The sequence below is a fragment of the Budorcas taxicolor genome, chromosome 4, assembly GCF_023091745.1.
Source record: "Budorcas taxicolor isolate Tak-1 chromosome 4, Takin1.1, whole genome shotgun sequence".
NCBI classification, from domain to species: Eukaryota; Metazoa; Chordata; class Mammalia; order Artiodactyla; family Bovidae; genus Budorcas; species Budorcas taxicolor.
In genome coordinates, this window is record NC_068913.1 from 84,271,172 (window position 1) to 84,288,557 (window position 17,386).

Below are 17,386 nucleotides of genomic sequence, written 5' to 3' on the forward strand. Positions count from 1 at the left end.
CATTAAACATTTGTTAAATGCTGAATGAGTGGGACTGTCAATTTCATTTTCTTGGGTTGAGAAATAATTTATTAAAAATATCAAAGAAGCAGAGTAGGATTAGCTAATTCTAAATTCCACATTTTAAGATTATTTGAAATAATGTGTAATTCAGAAAAATATCTCTTTGAATAAGCCTTGACTTTGATCATAGGAAGGCCCAATATTTAAAAATGACATCAAAGAACATTTATTTTATTGAATTTATTTTAGTTTGTACATGGCTTCCCTAGTGGTTCAGTGGTAAGAATCCACATGCCAATGCAGGAGACGTGGGTTTGATCCCTGGGTCAGGAAGATCCCCTGAAGAAGGAGATGGCAACCCACTTCAATATTCTTGCCTGGGAAATCCCATGGACAGAGGAGCCTGGCGAGCTACAGTTCATGAGGTAGCAAATCGCTGGACCTGACTTAAGAGAATGAGCATGCAGGCATAGCTTATTACCAGTGTTGTGATAGTTTCAGGTAGACAGCAAAGGGACTCAGGCACACGTATACAGGCATCCATTCTCTCTCAAATTCCCCTTCCATCTAGACTGCCATATAACATTGAGCAGAGTTCCATGTGCTATATAGTAGGACTTTGCTGCTTATCCATATCAAATATAACAGTGTGTACATGTCGATCTCCAACTCCCTAACTATCCCTTCTCTCCATCCTTCCCTCCTGGCAACCATAAGTTTCTTCTCAAAGTCTGTAAGTCTGTTTCTATTTTGTAAATAAGTTCATTTGTATCATTTCTTTTTAGATTTCTCATATAAGGGATGGCATATGATATTTCTCCGAGAAGGCCCAAGTTTTCTTTTGGGGTTTAAGTGAAGACTCATATACATGGTGAGGTGCCTGGGTCATAAACTGATTTTGGAGTGGAAGAATTGGGTGTGGGACTTCATTTTGAGAACAAGTGCAACTATTCCAGAGTTCTGAGAGCCTTATCAGCATCAGCACCACTTACTCCGTTTACCTTGCAGCTTCTCATACTGGGATAATAGCATGTCCTCCTGTGCTGTGTGCTTAGTCGTGTCCGACTTTTTGTGACTTATGAACTGTAGCCAGCCAGGCTCTTCTGTCCATGGAATTCTCCAGGCAGGAATACTGGAGTGGGATGCCATGTCTTCCTCCAGGGAATCTTCCCAACCCAGGGATAGAACCCAGGTCTCCCGCTTTGTAGGTGGATTCTTTACCATCTGAGCCACCAGGGAAGCCTGGATAACAGCATAGGTAATAATAATAGGTAATAATACATAATAATGGGAGGGCGATTATCTCAGGCTCCTTAGGCCACTAGCTGAGGGAAAACAAACCCGGGTGCAGGTCTGGTTCATCCACTCAGGGCATCACACAGGACACCCTTGGGATCTGGCAACCCTGAGGTTTGACACCAAGGATATGTAGGTGGGGTTGGGAAAAAGCGGGGAGGTTCAAGATAAAATAATCTGGGAGTTAACCAGTTAGTTTCTGCTTTTCCCAGAGCCTGTATTCACAGGTGTATATAGTAAGCCTCTACGAAGGAGTTATATAGGACATAGTGCCTCGCACACACATGGGAATACAAACCCTTGTGTTTCTGCAGCTCACTGCAGGGAATTCATGAACACAGTAGTGTGACTTTACTATTTATATGTGTTATATTTTCTTTCATCTGTCTTCTGGCCTCTAACACTAGGAAGAGAAAGACTTAAACATTAAGTAGAAATGTCTCATAATGAAATGTTTCCTCCAAAATGAGAAGAAAGTCTAGGAGGGTATTTTATTTATGCAGAATTGGAGCAGTGCTCTGTTGAGAATCTGCAAGAGGGTGTGAGCAACAAAAGTCACCTGAATCTTTTCAAGGTTCCAACTAGGCAAGCTTTTTGCATAATTTTTTTTTTTTGGTCACTCAGGGGCCAGTCTTACATTGCATGTTTTCTTGGTCCCTTGTGCTTCCCTTTCCTTATTTATTCAAAGGTTTGGTGACGGAGGAGTCCAAAGTTACATTTAAGTGTAGATATTAACGTCATTACTTTACATTTGGCTGTAAATATAAAACATATCTTCCCTTATTGATTTTGATTATTCCTTTATCCCTTAAAGAATGAGTCTGGGAATATACATATTGACGTTACACAGTATTTGCACCTTTTGTAAGAAGAGTTCTGGATCATGATTTCTTAAATTGTAGGCTATTAAGTTATCTTTAAAAAAAAATTTTTTTTTAATTTATTTAGATATCCCAGGTTGTAGTTGCAGCATCCAGAATAGTTCCCTGACCCTCTGTGTTGGGAGCGCAGAGTCTTAGCCACTGGACCACCAGGAAAGTCTCTAAGTTATCTTTTTAAGATTTCAGCATGTACCAACTGTTCACTGAATGGAAATTAAGACAGTATACCTCCCACAGCTACAATTTTTTGTAGCCACTGCTACAATTAGGAGAAGACAGCCTACTCTTGATGTATATTATATTGAGAAACAACTTAGGAATTGGCTTGCGAATGGAGCTGTCACCCATTCCTTCTTTGAGGCTTACTAACACTGTTGTCTGAAGAGTGGTGCTGGAGGGAAAGCAGAGGCCGCATGTGGTGAAGAGGACCTGGGCATGTTTCTGTGGGACCAGTGTTCCAGAGGAGAGTGATCACTAGAGTCAGCCCTGGCCGGGGCCCAGAATGGACATTTCTGTCTCCCGTCATGGATAGTGATCTGGGGACCAGCTGACCAGCTAGAAGGAGCCGTGGACATCAGCACAGCCTCTGCTGGGTGTTTCCTAGTCTTTCTCTCTGTCCCTGGGTGGCTTGGAGTTGCAGCTCTCAAAGTGTGTGGTCCAGGGACGTTGACTGAACCGAAGATATTTTTGAGTGGTTTTGTGAGACCAATATTATTTTCAAAATAACACTAGGATTGTATTTTTGCTTTTGTTTTTATCACTGTTATACTTTCACAGGTGTACAGTGGAGCTTTCCAGAGACTAGTATCTCAACAGATTGAATGCCAAAGTAGACGTGAGAACCCACCTGTCTTCTAGTATGGCAAACTGTAAAGAAATTTGTAAACACAGTATTTAAAAGGCTATAAAATGTCATGAAATATATTATTTATATTGACGTATAGTAGATTTATTATTATTTTAAATAGCTTCATAAATATTTAAAATATTTTTCCAGTTAAAATTCAAATTGGGTAAATCATTAGGAAGAGGTAACTTTCATAAACTCAAGATGTTTGTGAACATTTTAAGTATGCCCAGATATTGTGGGTATTTTTATTTGCTAAATCTGGCAAGCCTAGCTTCTCATCCCTTGTTTCTTGGGGAGGGCTTGTTTTAGCAGATATTCTTTGACTGTGTGGAGAGGGCAGAAAAGCCACTGTCTCTTCTTGTTTATTTACTGACTGCCAGTTTAGCAGGCAGTGGAACCAGTTTTAATGAGTATAGGCACACTGAGTTATTCTTTTGAAAATTTTTTTAAAAATTATTTTCTTCTTATTTTTTACTGAGATAATATTGGTTTATGAGGTTATATAAATTTCACGTGTACAACGCTGCGTTTCTTAAATATGACAGTGTACACTACAGTGTGTGCATGCTCAGTGGTGTCCAACTCTCTGCAGCTCCAGGAACTCTAGCCTGCCAGACTTTTCTGTCCTTGGGATTTCCCAAGGCAATAATCCTGGACTGAGTTTCCATTTCCTTCTCCAGGGGATCTTCCTGACCCAGGGATTGAACCCAGGTTTCTTGTATCTCCTGCATTGGCAGGAGAATTCTTTACCAACTCCCCAATCTGGGAAACCATATACAACAATGTGGTCCCCACCAAAACTTTATTTTCCATCTGTCAACATACAGTGGACCCTTTTACCCATTTCACCCACTCCCCATCTCCTCCAGTAACTACTACTGCTACTGTATTCTTTGTATCTACATGTTTGTTTTTGTTTGGTTTGTTCATTTATATTTTTGTTTATTTGTCTTTTGTATCCTACTATAAGTGGAATAATACAATATTTGTCTTTCTCCATCTTACTTATTTCACTTAGCTTAATACACTAAAAATCCATTCATGTTGTCTCAAATAGCAAGATTTTATTTTTATGCTTGAATAATATTCTGTTGTCTCTATATATCACATCTTCTTTATCCATTCATCCATCAGCAGGTGCTTAAGTTGCTTTTATATCTTGGCTGTTGTAAATAATGCTGTGATGAACATAGGGGTGCATATATCTTTTGAAATAGTGTTTTCATAATCTTTGGATCAATATCCAGGAGTGTAGTAGCTAGATCATATGATAGTTCCATTCACATTTTTTTGAGGACTCTTCTTACTGTTCTCCATTGTGGCTACATCAGTTACTTTTCCACCAATAGTGTATGAGGATTCCCTTTTTTCCACATCTTCTCCAACACTTGCAATTTTTTGGCTTTTTGTTAGTAGCCATTCTAGAGGGTGGACTTTCCAGGTGGTGCTAGTGGTAAAGAACCTGCCTGCCAATTCAGGAGATGTAAGAGTTGTGGGTTTGATCCCTGGGTTTGGAAGATCCCCTGGAGGAGGGCATGGCAACCCACTCCAGTATTCTTGCCTGGAGAATCTCATGGACAGAGGAGCTTGGTGGGCTGTAGTCCATAGGTTTGCACAGAGTCGGACATGACTGAGTGACTTAGCATGTACACATTCTAAAGAGTGTGAGGTAATATCTCCTTGTGGGTTTGATTTGCATTCTCCTGGCCACCTGATGTGAAGAGCTGACTCATGTGAAAAGACCCTGATGCTGGAAAAGATTGAAGGTGGGAGAAGAATGGGACGACAGAGGTTGAGATGGTTGGATGGCATCACTGACTCAATGAACGTGAGGTTGGCTAAACTCCAGGCATTGATGATGGACAGGGAGGCCTGGCGTGCTGCAGTCCATGGGGTCGCAAAGAGTCAGATATGACTAGTGACTGAACTGAACTGAATAGTTCTCAAAGAGTTATTGTTAATGTCTTTTTGACTTTGCAGTGATGGGTGTGGTTTTCTCTGGGAAAGAACTGAGGGCATCACCTATAAAAATGCAGGTTTCTCTGGTTCTACATGGCAGTATCAGCAACTGAGCTCAGCCCAATCTCTGCTTTTTATTACTGGATACCGTGTCGTTGTGTTTCTTGTAATTCACAGCAGAATCCACATAGCTGGCACAGTTACTATGCCTGTTTCCAATGTTAAGCCTTGGAGTTTGCCAAGAGAGGGCTATAGGGCCAGTTCTAAGAGGTTTCAGTGGTATTACTCGATTAATTGACTGATTCATTACTTCTCCTTCTTTCCGTTTCTCTCCTTTTCCTTCATCTCTCCCTTGTCCTTTATCTCTCTATCCCTGTATGTCTCTTTCTTTTTTCCTCTATTTGTTCATCAACTGTTTATTGCATTCTGCAGTGTATGAGGCACTGTGCTAAATTCTTGTTTTCAGGACAAAAGCACAAAAATGATATTCCTGCTTTCAGGGACCTTGGTCAGTGCCCCAGAATTCTGTGCATTTGACTTGTGCTAATCAAGCTCACAAGGGAATGAGGCATATAAGCCAGAATGTCAATGAGTTAGTTTACAGTGGAGGACTGTCCTTTCCAGTGGATTCCATGCTTAGTATCTGCATATGGAAGAGAGAGGTCTAGTAGGAAAACCTGTAACTAACAGGCTGGGACTTGGGTCGTAGTGGAAGTCAGCAGACCAGGAGTGAGATGATTCATTTCCACGCAGTTTGGAAGCCTTGAAATTTGGAAATTCATCTATCATGGGGCTCTTTCCTCTGCTTCCTTTTGATTTGTTTTTAAATGAGACTTTGGATGTCATTTGTTTAATAGCATTGAAGCAGTATATATGTGCATGCATGCTCAGTTGTGTCCGACTTTGCAACCGCATGGACTGTAGCCTTCTAGGCTCCTCTGTCCATGGGATTTTCCAGGTAAGAATACTAGAATGGGTTGCCATTTCCTCCTCCAGGGGATCTTCCCATTGCAGGGATCGAACCCACATCTCCAGTGTCTCCTGCATTGGCAGGCAGATTCTTTACTACTGAGCCACCTGGGAAGCAGTATCAGTTCAGTTCAGTTCAGTCGCTCAGTTGTATCCGACTCTGCGAACCCATGAATTGCAGCACGCCAGGCCTCCCTGTCCATCACCAACTCCCGGAGTTCACTCAGACTCACGTCCATCGAGTCAGTGATGCCATCCAGCCATCTTATCCTCTGTCGTCCCCTTCTCCTCCTGCCCGCATTCCCTCCCAGCATCAGAGTCTTTTCCAATGAGTCAACTCTTCGCATGAGTGGCCAAAGTACTAGAGTTTCAGCTTCAGCATCATTCCCTCCAAAGAAATCCCAGGGCTGATCTCCTTCAGAGTGGACAGGTTGGATCTCCTTGCAGTCCAAGTATACTTTTTGCTTATTTCTTCTATATAAAAATCTTATTTCCAAATTTTCTCACACTCTGGTAAAGATGAGAATGTGATGGTAAGACTAAAAGAGAATGAGATGGTAAGCCAGAGTCCCATGCAGATCTTCTTCAAGAAACGATGACTGCTAGTTACTGAGAGTGTATTATGTGTGAACCCTCTGTGTTATTTCATTTGGTTCCTGAAAGCAGACCTATCGGGTAGAGTTTATCATTTCTATTTTATAAGTTGGGTTTATAAACGGAGTCCAGAAAGGGTGTCTTGCCGTACGTAGATCACACAGCTGTTAACATGGCAGAATCCAGATTCTGTCTCCAAGTCCGTGTTTGTATGCACGTGCTGTGTTATGCCACTCATTTTCCCTGTGCTAGACCCAGGAAAGAGTTAAGCGGAGATCTCTCTCTCTCTCTCTCTCTCTCAGGCATAAGGCTGGGGTTTCTGCCTGATCCTTAAACCTTTTCTTTAGAAACAGACATGGAAAAGAACAACAAGCAACCCTCTATGCCCCATCCTTTTGCCTTTTCTCTGTGTACTCTCACTTGATAAATAAGACAAGATTGGCATTGTCTGGGCATCTAATTCTCATAACCAGATGATTTCCTGGAAGGTCCCAGATGGTTCGTTCTAGGTATCCTCAGGTGGATAAGTATGGAAACAAGAAAAAATAATGAAGATAGAACACCAACACATTATAAGAAAATTGCCATAATTTAATATCTGAAGATATTAAATCAAACATTTGAAGGGCTGTCATGTGGAGAATGGATTAGTTCTGCCCTAAAGCAATGAACCAGGAGAACCAATAAAGAAAAATTACAAGTATGAGTTGTGGAGCTCAGTGTTAGGAAGTTTTTTATTCTATTTCACTCCTGCCTTCCTTCCCCATTCCTTCCCCTAAACTTTTCAAAAGTGATATGGGCTCCTGGGGAAGGTTTTGGGTTCTTGAGCATTGGAAGGCCACTTGGAAGGCTTTCTGTGATGGTGTTTTAGTTGCTGGTTTTGAACTGTGATCTTATACAGTGCCACATCTCAAGGTGTTTAGAAATTCCAGTGGCAGTCAGGACCAGAGGCTTATAAAATGTTTATCAGTGGACAAGTTTCCTTGTAGAAGTCATTTAGGGAAGAGGCGTAAAAACTACAGCACTGGCTGGAGGAGGTTCCCCATGGCCCTGTCAGGCTCGGAGAGGCCAGGCAGGGGAGGCACCTCCACTCTCTGGCTCTGATTCCAGGTGAATGTCACATAAGAACAGCGGGAGGGTGGGTAGCAGAGGCTGGCAGTGGGTTAGGGAGTGCCAGGCAAGGTGGAGAGAGCATCACGCTGCCTTTTGATGGCTTCCTTTCGAATCCTGGCTGTGACACATCGTGTTCACTCTCCATTTTGTACATGTATAAACACTATGAAATTGACATTTAATCACAAAATATTCATGACTATATTTTCCAGGTTAAAAAAATAAAATTGTTGCAGAGAAGACTAAACACTTTTTGTTCTCTATCCCCAGTGCCTGATGTAGGTTCCACACAGAGTAGGGCCTAGAGCACATTTGTTCATAGAGGAAGGATGCAATGGGACAGTTGGGATCTGGATTTACTTGCACTATTCATTCCTTGTGAAGTGTTTAATAATGCCTCTTTTATTTAGATAATAGTTATGAGTGCCAATTATAGAAATATAGACAGCCTAGAAGACATAAAAATTCCCCCATAGACCTATAGCAGGCATAAGGATAATGTTGGTAATCACTGCTCTCATTCTTTTATTTGTCCCATTAATATATATATATATATGTGTGTGTGTGTGTATATATATATATATATATATATATTTGTAGTAAGTGGATGGTTTGTTACAGTTTTAGTGACTGGTTTGTTACAGTTTTCAGGCCAGCTATTTCTTTGTTATAAGTGGCATTGGCTTCTGATTTTTTTTTTTTTTTGTCCTCTGAGGCATTTTATTTGTATGTATTACATCCCTAGAAAAAGAATCCAAGGATTTTCCCTCCTGTATGTTTTTGTCTTGCTTCTTCACGGTCCATGATGCCAGCTGAGGTTGTCAGTACAATGAAACCAAACTTGACGGGATGGGAGCAGGTTAATATTTTTCTAGATCTTTGAGTTGTACATCAAATCTGGGGCTGATCACTCCACACTTATTTAGCCTGCCTGTGAGGTTCACAACAATTTTCCCAGCCCTGTGATCATCAATGATTTCAAATTCGCCAATGTAACCATGCTTCATCTTCACTGTTAGAAACCTGACGATGACTTTGGAGCACGGCCTAATAAGGACCTGGCGTTTGCCTCTCTTCTCGGCATTGTTGATACTCTTGAGAGCATCAGCCAGGACATTCATGCGCACCATTATGGCGGCACGGAAAGATGGCGGAAAGATGGCTTCTGATTGTGATTCTCCTTTTGGTTTCCTAAATCTTGTAATGAGAGGAATTCTAAGGAGAGAGCAATAATTGGCTGGAGTTCTAGTCTTCAGTGTTGTTAGGAATGTTCGCTTATGTGTTGAGGATCCTGCTGTCTGAGTGGACCTCACCAGGAGCTGATGGGGCCAAAGTCTCCAGTTGTGAATTTGATAGATTATCTGCTGAGTTGTCCTCCATAGTGATTCTGGAAACCCACAATGGAGATAGCAAGGTCCTGCTTCGTCTCTGTTGTCTTGCATAGGTGAAGTCAGGGAAAATAAGATTATATGTGATAAAGTTGACATCACTAACTAACAATGGGAGGTGAGGATGGTTCAGTCATGTTGCTAGAATTGTTAGCTGGTTACCTAGGAAAGACAAAAAGTACTTTTCAGATCTTTGTCTTGCACTGTTTGTCAAAATCCACCCCAGAGGCAGCATGGTATGTTTGAGCACCAAGAACCTAGAGCCAGCCTTGTGTGCTTGTCCTGTGTGCTCAGTCATGTCCGACTCTTTGCCACCCCATGGACTGTAGCCCATCAGGCTCATCTGTCCACTGAATTTTTTAGGCAAGAATACTGGAGTGGGTTGCCGCCAGTGGGTTTCCTACTCCACTGGTTCAAATCCTGGCTCTGCCACTTCCTGGTTTGCTCAAATTCCCTCCCTTCTGTATGTCTGTCTTCTCACCTGTAAAATTGGAATGGTAGTAAAGGCTGTTTAGGACAGTTGTGAGAATTAAATGAGCTATTGCATTATTTACTGTTTAGAATTATAGTTTAGAATGTTTAAATTTTACTTTGTGTATCTACCACAAATTAGGTTCCATATAATTGTTCACTATGATGGTGATGATGTTTGCTATTATATTTGTAGTTATTCTTATTACCTACTACTACTATTATGCTTTACATATTTTTAATAAAAAAAAAAAAAACCATGAAATAGCCAGGAGGAAATAGCAATGGATATTTATCTGATTTTAAGATCAGAAAAGATTCCCTAAGCATGCAGTCAGTATAAAAAATAAAAAAACACTGATAGATTCAGCTACATAAGCATTAACATCTGTATTGGCTAGGTCAACCAAGTAAAGCATAAATATCTACAATATTAAAAAGTAAATAAAAACACAGAATAAATAGTTGCAACATGTCTGACAGATGAAGAGATGATAACCTTCCAACACAATTTAGCAGGATACCAAAACTCATGCCTTGGATTTATGTTCTGTTATATATGGTTGCCATTAGCCCATGCTCAAAATTATGGATGCACACTTCTGTGAGTGTACATATGTGTGTATACATGTATGTATTTCTTTCCTGCTTGTTTCATAAATGATTTATCAGCTTACAGTAATGCAAAATAGCAAATATTAGAAATAAGAGAAAAAAAAAGTAGAAACACTTGAGGAGGACTGAGGAGGTGTCACAGTGCAGTTTCAGCATTCACTGTCCATAAGCCTGAATCTACCTAATTACTTAAGGGCCTTGCAAGTCATTTTGATAACTGAGAACAGAGGAAAAAATTATCTTCAGGGTCTTCAAGAGAGGGTACTTACTGGTTATATATTGATTAGCAATGTATAAAAAGATTGATCAGCAATCTTTTTTAAAATTAAATTTAAAAAAAAATTTTGACTCTGCCAAGTTTGGGATCTTAGTTCCCCAACCAGGGATCAAACCTGTGGCTCCTGCATTGGAAGCTCAGAGTCTTAACCACTGGACTGCCAGGAAAGTCCCAATGATCACTAGTCTTAAGACCAGTACTTGTCAATGCTACTATTACTAATGATAATGGTGCATTTCATTCTCTTGGTATAGGCTGATGGCACCACACTAAAGCAGATCACAAGAAAGCAATTTCTTGGAGTTGAGAATGGTAGCGTTGTGATGCCATACAAGGGCCTCCCTATCCTCAAATGCCCTTTCTGGGGCAGATGCTGACCCTCCTCTGCTCTCTGCATTGGAAGAGCCGGATCCTGAAGCTCCATTTCCCAGGCTGTCAGTTGGCTTCTGGCTGGTGTTGGCCATTGGGACTTTTTGTCTCTCTGTTTTAGGAAAATTGCTTCCATCTCTATTTCCCTGGCTCTGTCTGGAGCATGGAGGATGGAGGGTAAAGGGAGAGACTAGGGTAGTTCTCTCTCTTCCACCTCACCTGGGCTGATTCCTTTAGCTGCAGCTGTGTGTCCTTCCTGGCTCCAGCTTCCATGAACTGGCTAACGATGGTGCCAGCTTCTGTCAGCTGACCTTGGCCCTGGGGTCTCTCCAGTTCTGGTGTGGGAGTAGCTTTCCCTGTTGCTAGTCTTTGAAACTCTCACGTGTCCCTTTGACTTCTCAGCTCCTCCATCCCCTGGATGGGAAATAAGTGGTTTCTGATTTCTGATTCATACAGACATTGGGTCTCAGCTGACCTGGCTGGATTCTGGACGATGATATATTGTCTCACGAATTAGCATCATAGGGACGTCCTTGGTGGTCCAGTGGTTAAGAGTCTGTTTTTCCATAGTAGGGGATGCAGGTTTGATACCTGGTCAGGGAACTAAGATCCTACATGCTGTGTGACACAGCCAAAAATAAAATAAAAAATTACCTGAAGCTTGAAGACTGGCCTCACCAGCTAGTCTCCATGGCTAATGTGGAATCCATGGAATACATTACTTATTATAAGATCTTCTTGGTAAAGTTACTCCTGTGAGTACGTTTTCTCCACCAAAGGGCTGCTTTGGATTGAATTGAACATTGCCCCTGGCCCAAAGTCCAGGGCCTCCAATTTCCAGCACTCATTAGGGCAATTTCCAGGCAGGCTGCTGTGTTAGAATCTACCTGGACATCCACTTGCATTGGGCACAGTGTTATGTAGAATGTGTGCTGTCATGGAGAATTACCATTTAGATTGAAGAAATGTGCTTCATTTGTTTCTGTAATTTATTTCCAAGAAACCTGGACCCTTACAAGTAGAGCATAATTGGGACTTTCTGTTTCTCTGTTTTAGGGAAATTGCTTCCATCTCTATATTAATGAAAAAGAACAAAGTAAGGACAACTCAAAAGACTTACACATGCAGCTTTCCTATCACCTTTGGTGCTGTGGTCCCCACTCAGATGGGTACTCATAACCAGCCTCTCACAACAGTTGTTCTGCCGGTACCTCCCCACCTCTGTGCCTGGTTGGCTTTTATTCCCAAGCCTTTCTGGATTCTGTGTGCATATGTGCTTAGTTGCTCAGTCGTGTCTGACTCTTTGCCACCCCATGTACTGTAGCCTTCCAGACTCCTTTGTCCACGGAATTTTCCAGGCAAGAATACTGGAGCAGGTTGCAACCCAGGGATGGAACCCACATCTCTTGCATCTCCTGCATTGGCAGGCAGGTTTTCTACCACTGCGCCACCTGGGATGCCCCTTCTGGATTCTGACCTCTTTGCAAATTTCTTTTAAAAAAGAGTTTTTCCATATTCTTATATGTAATCAAATGGAATATGGAGTTTATTTATTAGAAATCTATTGGATGAAGTTCCTTGATGGTCCAGTGGCTAAGACTCCATGCAATTTATGCAGGGGTCCTGGGTTTGGTCCCTCATGCCACAAATGAAGATCACACATGCTATGACTAAAAAACATCCCACATGAGGTAATTAAGACTCAGTTCAGTTCAGTTAGTTCAGTCGCTCAGTCGTGTCTGACTTTGCGACCCCATGAATTGCAGCACGCCAGGCCTCCCTGTCCATCACCAACTCCCAGAGTTCACCCAAACTCATGTCCATCGAGTTGGTAATTAAGACTCAGCACGGCCAAATAAATAAGTAAATACCTTTTTAAAAGAAGAAATTTATTAGAAAGTGGAAGAAACTCTGTCCCTGCCACTGTTATTCTTTATGTTACTTGGACTCCCCCGACACTTCTCCCCGCATTTCTGTTTGACTGTGCTTTGCACGAATGCAGGTACTGCTCTCAGGTGGTTCTGTTTTCGTATGATGTGAACTGGTATTTGTTTGTTTTAGGACAAATGAACAAGCACAGAAATACAGTACTTATAGTGTATGTCGATACAAATACACATATAAACATAAGTTGAACTTGTGCTCAGTCGTGTCCGACTTTTTGTGATCCTTTGGACAGTAGCCCACCAGGCTCCTCTCTCTGTGAGACTTCCCAGGGAAGAATACTGCAGTGGGCTGACATTTCCTCCTTCAGGGGCTCTTCCCAATCCAGGAATCAAATCTGTGTCTTCTGTCTCATGCATTGCAGGCGGATTCTTTACCATTGAGCCATCTACAAAGCGCCAAACATAAGCCACTTATAAGTAAATGTTAACTAGCATTAGAGATTGTTTCAGTGTATGGTGATTCAAAAGAATTACTTTATCTGATTATAAAATGCATAATGTTGCATTGCATTTTATTTCGCAATTATGATGAGGGTATTTGTGCATAAAGTCTGTGCTGGGTTTTATACTTAGGTGCCATAAATTATTTTTCAGTGATCATATTATGCAGATTATATTTATCAGCCAAAATAGATGAGGGTTGGATTATTAAATTATATAGCCATTTTAATTTTAAGAAAAATATTATTCCAATTATATAAAAGAGTCATTTCAGTAGAAAAAGAAGAAATATCCCAAATGCTCATAGTGGTTTTTGCTGGTTGTTGAGATTATAAGATATTTTTGTTTTCTTTTGAATTTCCGTGTTTTCTGTAATAGAGCATTTATAGCTAAATAAGATTTATTCCTAATTATTTTGGGATTATTTTTATTGTTTTCAAATAATGATTCATTAAAAAAATGTATTATTTCTCTCCTCAAGGTGTTTTAAAATCTCAGGTCATGGATTCATGTAAATCTTTTGTCCTGCTGCTAAGTCGCTTCAGTCATGTCCAACTCTGTGCGACCCCATAGACGGCAGCCCACCAGGCTCCCCTGTCCTGGAGTGGGTTGCCATTTCCTTCTCCAATGCATGAAAGTGAAAAGTGAAAGTGAAGTCGCTCAGTCGTGTCTGACTCTTAGCGACCTCATGGACTGCAGCCTACCAGGCTCCTCCGTCCATGGGATTTTCCAGGCAAGAGTACTGGAGTGGGTTGCCATTGCCTTCTCCGTAAATCTTTTGTCCAATAGATACTTAATGAGTGCCTCTAAGAGAGACTGTGCAGCTCACTGCATAAGAAGCTCAGGCCCTGGGAATCAGATTCCTGGATTCAAATCTCATCTGTGTTACCATTTGGTCCTGTGATTTTGAGGAAGTTCCTTAACTCCTTTACTTTTACAGAGCCTTCTGGGAAAATATGGTATGGATACTTACGGAATACCATGAAATGAAGTTATTTGATCATAATGTTCTTATTACTGGTGTTGGCCTACTGATTTCTCAAATAGGATTTGAGAATAAATGATTGAAACAAATTAATGAAACAAGATTGAATTAGAAAGCCTTTCCCCTAAAGATCTGTTGCTTCTTCTGGGGCATTTCTGTATGCAGTTAACAAGCTGCCCCTGAATGAACCCATTCATCCATTTAGTCACTTACAACTCATTCATCCATTCATCATTCATATATGCAATGCATTTATATCATCAGTCATTCAGTCCTTCAGTTCAGTCCCTCAGTCGTGTCCAACTCTTTGCAACCCCATAGACTGCAGCACACCAGGCTTCCCTGTCCATCACCAACTCCCAGAGCTTGCTCAAACTCATGTCCATCGAGTCGGTGATGCCATCCAGCCATCTCATCCTCTGTTGTCCCCTTCTTTTCCTGCCTTCAGTCTTTCCCAGCGTCAGGGTCTTTTCCAGTGAATCAATTCTTTGCATCAGGTGGCCAAAGTATTGGCGCTTCAGCTTCAACATTAGTCCTTCCAATGAATATTCAGCACTGATTTCCTTTGGGAATGGCTGGTTTGATCTCCTTGCAGTCCAAGGGACTCTCAAGAGTCTTTTCCAACACCACAGTTCAAAAGCATCAATTCATCTGCACTCAGCTTTCTTTAAAGTCCAACTCTCACATCCATACACGACTACTTGAAAAACCATAGGTTTAACTAGATGGACCTTTGCTGGCAAAGTAATGTCTCTGCTTTTTAATATGCTGTCTAGATTGGTCATAGCTTTTCTTCCAAGGAGCAAGTGTCATTTAATTTCATGGCTGAAGTCACCATCTGCAGTGATTTTGGAGCCCAATAATATAAAGTCTGTCACTGTTTCCATTGTTTCCCCATCTATTTGCCATGATGTGATGGGACTGGATGCCATGATTTTCTTGAGTGTTGAGTTTTAAGCCAGCTTTTTCATGCTCCTCTTTAACACTCATCAAGAGTCTCTTTAGTTCTTCTTGGCTTTCTGTCATAAGGGTAGTGTCATCTACATATCTGAGGTTATTGATACTTCTCCCAGCAGTCTTGATCCCAGCTTGTAAATCATCCAGCCTGGCATTTTGCATGATGTACTCTGCATATAAGTTAAGTAAATAGGGTGACAATATACAGCCTTGATATACTCCTTTCCCAATTTAGAACCAATCCGCTGTTCCATGTCTGGTTTTATTTATTGCTTCTTGACCTGCATACATATTTCTCAGGAGGTAGGTAAGGTGGTCTGGTATTCCCATCTCTTGAAGAATTTTCCACAGTTTGTTGTGATCCACACAGTCAAAGGCTTTATTGTAGTCAATAAAGCAGAAGTAGATTTTTTTTTTTATAATTCTCTTGCTTTTTCGATGATCCAGTGGATGTTGACAATTTGATCCCTAGTTCTTCTGCCTTTTCTAAATTCAGCTTGAATAATCCTTAGTGAGCATCTAATAAATAAATGATAAGTGTGAAAAATCTCTTTCTAATGCCTTCTCCTTAGAAAAATATGTTTTAATTCAAATAGGAAAACATGAAATGCTTAACAACAATTAACTTCCCAACTGGGTGTGAATGTAGTTGACTTCAAGTGACCACTATGGAATTCAGATATTGGTGGTGATGCTTTGTAAGAAGAACTTAGACAAGGCTTCAAGGAAGATGCCTTTGAGACTAATCATGGCTTTAAATTCTGTTTCAAGGGAATCTTTTTCCCTTAAAAAAAGATGGACAGTTAAGTGTGAAGACACACCCCTTACATTGTTTTTTCTTTGTTCGTTTTGCTGTGGTATTCTTGAAGTAGCAAATTACAAATAAAAGATGCATTTGTTTTTTTCTTGCCTTTCTCTTAACCCCTCAGCTCTGCTTTCTCTCCATGCCCCTCTTCCCACCTTTCCCTCCTCTTCTAGTTTCTGTAATCAAATCATGGTTCCTTTGAATGTTTTCTTACAAGCCAATGTTTCTGCAGAAGTCTAGGCTGTGAGTTTTAACACCTCTTCATGTTTTTGAGAATCCGTACCTTTGCCTTAATTCTGTCACGTTCATGATGTGGGAGGCTTTTAAGTGTTTCTTCAGTTTCCCTTTCTTCTCTTCTGCCTTGTCGGTAGGTGATAATAAATATTTATGAACTAGCAATTCCATCTTGATGCTGTCACAGCACTGTAAATGACATCAATTTGAGGCATGTTTTAAAATTAATTGATTTAATGAGAAAAGGAAGCTAGAGAGCAGTTAGCATGTCCTCACCCTGTCAGACAGTTGCCTGATGCTGCCAGGGAGTGATGGCTTTCTCTTCTGAATATCACGGTTTGTTTGAAAGAATTGAAATTGTCCATGGATTTTGCTTAGGATTGGACAGGATGTATTTTTCCTTCTTTACTGAAAGCAAGTTGCCCCTTGCTTGCCTTCCTGACTTCTTCATTTTTCTCTTCTAGTCTTTTCCATCCATTGTAAGATTTGCTTCTTTTCTTCCCACCTCTGTTTCCACCCATCTAAATTCCTCGTTTTATTTTGTACTTGGCCCTTCAGCTGAAGTCCCATCTCTTCTGGAAAGCCTTCTAAGTCAGCTCAGGCTCCTGTAACAAAACACCATGGACTGAGGAGTTTAAGCAACAGCTCCCTCTCAGTTCTGGAGGCTGGACATGCAAGGGCAAGTTGCAGACAAATTTGCTGTCTGGTGAGGGCTCTCTTCCTAGCTTGTAGGCAGCAGCCTTCTCTCCATACGCTTACATGGCCTTTGCTCCAGCAGGTGCATATAGAGAGAGACAGAGTAACACTCTCGCTCTCCCTGTATAAGGGTGCTAATCCCATCAGGGGCCTCTCCTCTCATAATCTCATCTAAATCTAATCACCTTCCAAAGGCTTCTCCATAAAATACCATTATTTTGAGGGTAAGGGCTTCAACATATGCATTTTAGGGAAGATGGACATTCGGGAAGATTCCCTGGAGGAGGGCATGGCAACCAGCTCCAGTATTCTTGCCTAGAGAATCCAATGGACAGAGGAACCTGGTGGGTTATAGTCCATAGGGTCATAAAGAGTCCAACACAACTGAAGTGACATAGCATGTACTGAAAAATATGTACAACCTAGAAGCTGAGAATTATGTTTTATTTGGTGGACAAAACTGAGGGCTTAAGCCTGAGATACAGCCTTTCAGATAGAGCTGAGGAAATGCTCGCAAGAGGGGAGGGAGGACCCAGG

General features: G+C 41.1%; 1 protein-coding gene and 1 pseudogene across 1 annotated transcript in view; one reads left to right on the top strand and one right to left on the bottom strand.

The window, feature by feature from the left end:
* Positions 1–17,386, top strand: part of AMPH (amphiphysin) — a 210,082-nt gene that overhangs the window by 59,139 nt on the left and 133,557 nt on the right.
* LOC128046257 (40S ribosomal protein S15a-like) lies at positions 8,407–8,795 on the bottom strand (annotated as a pseudogene).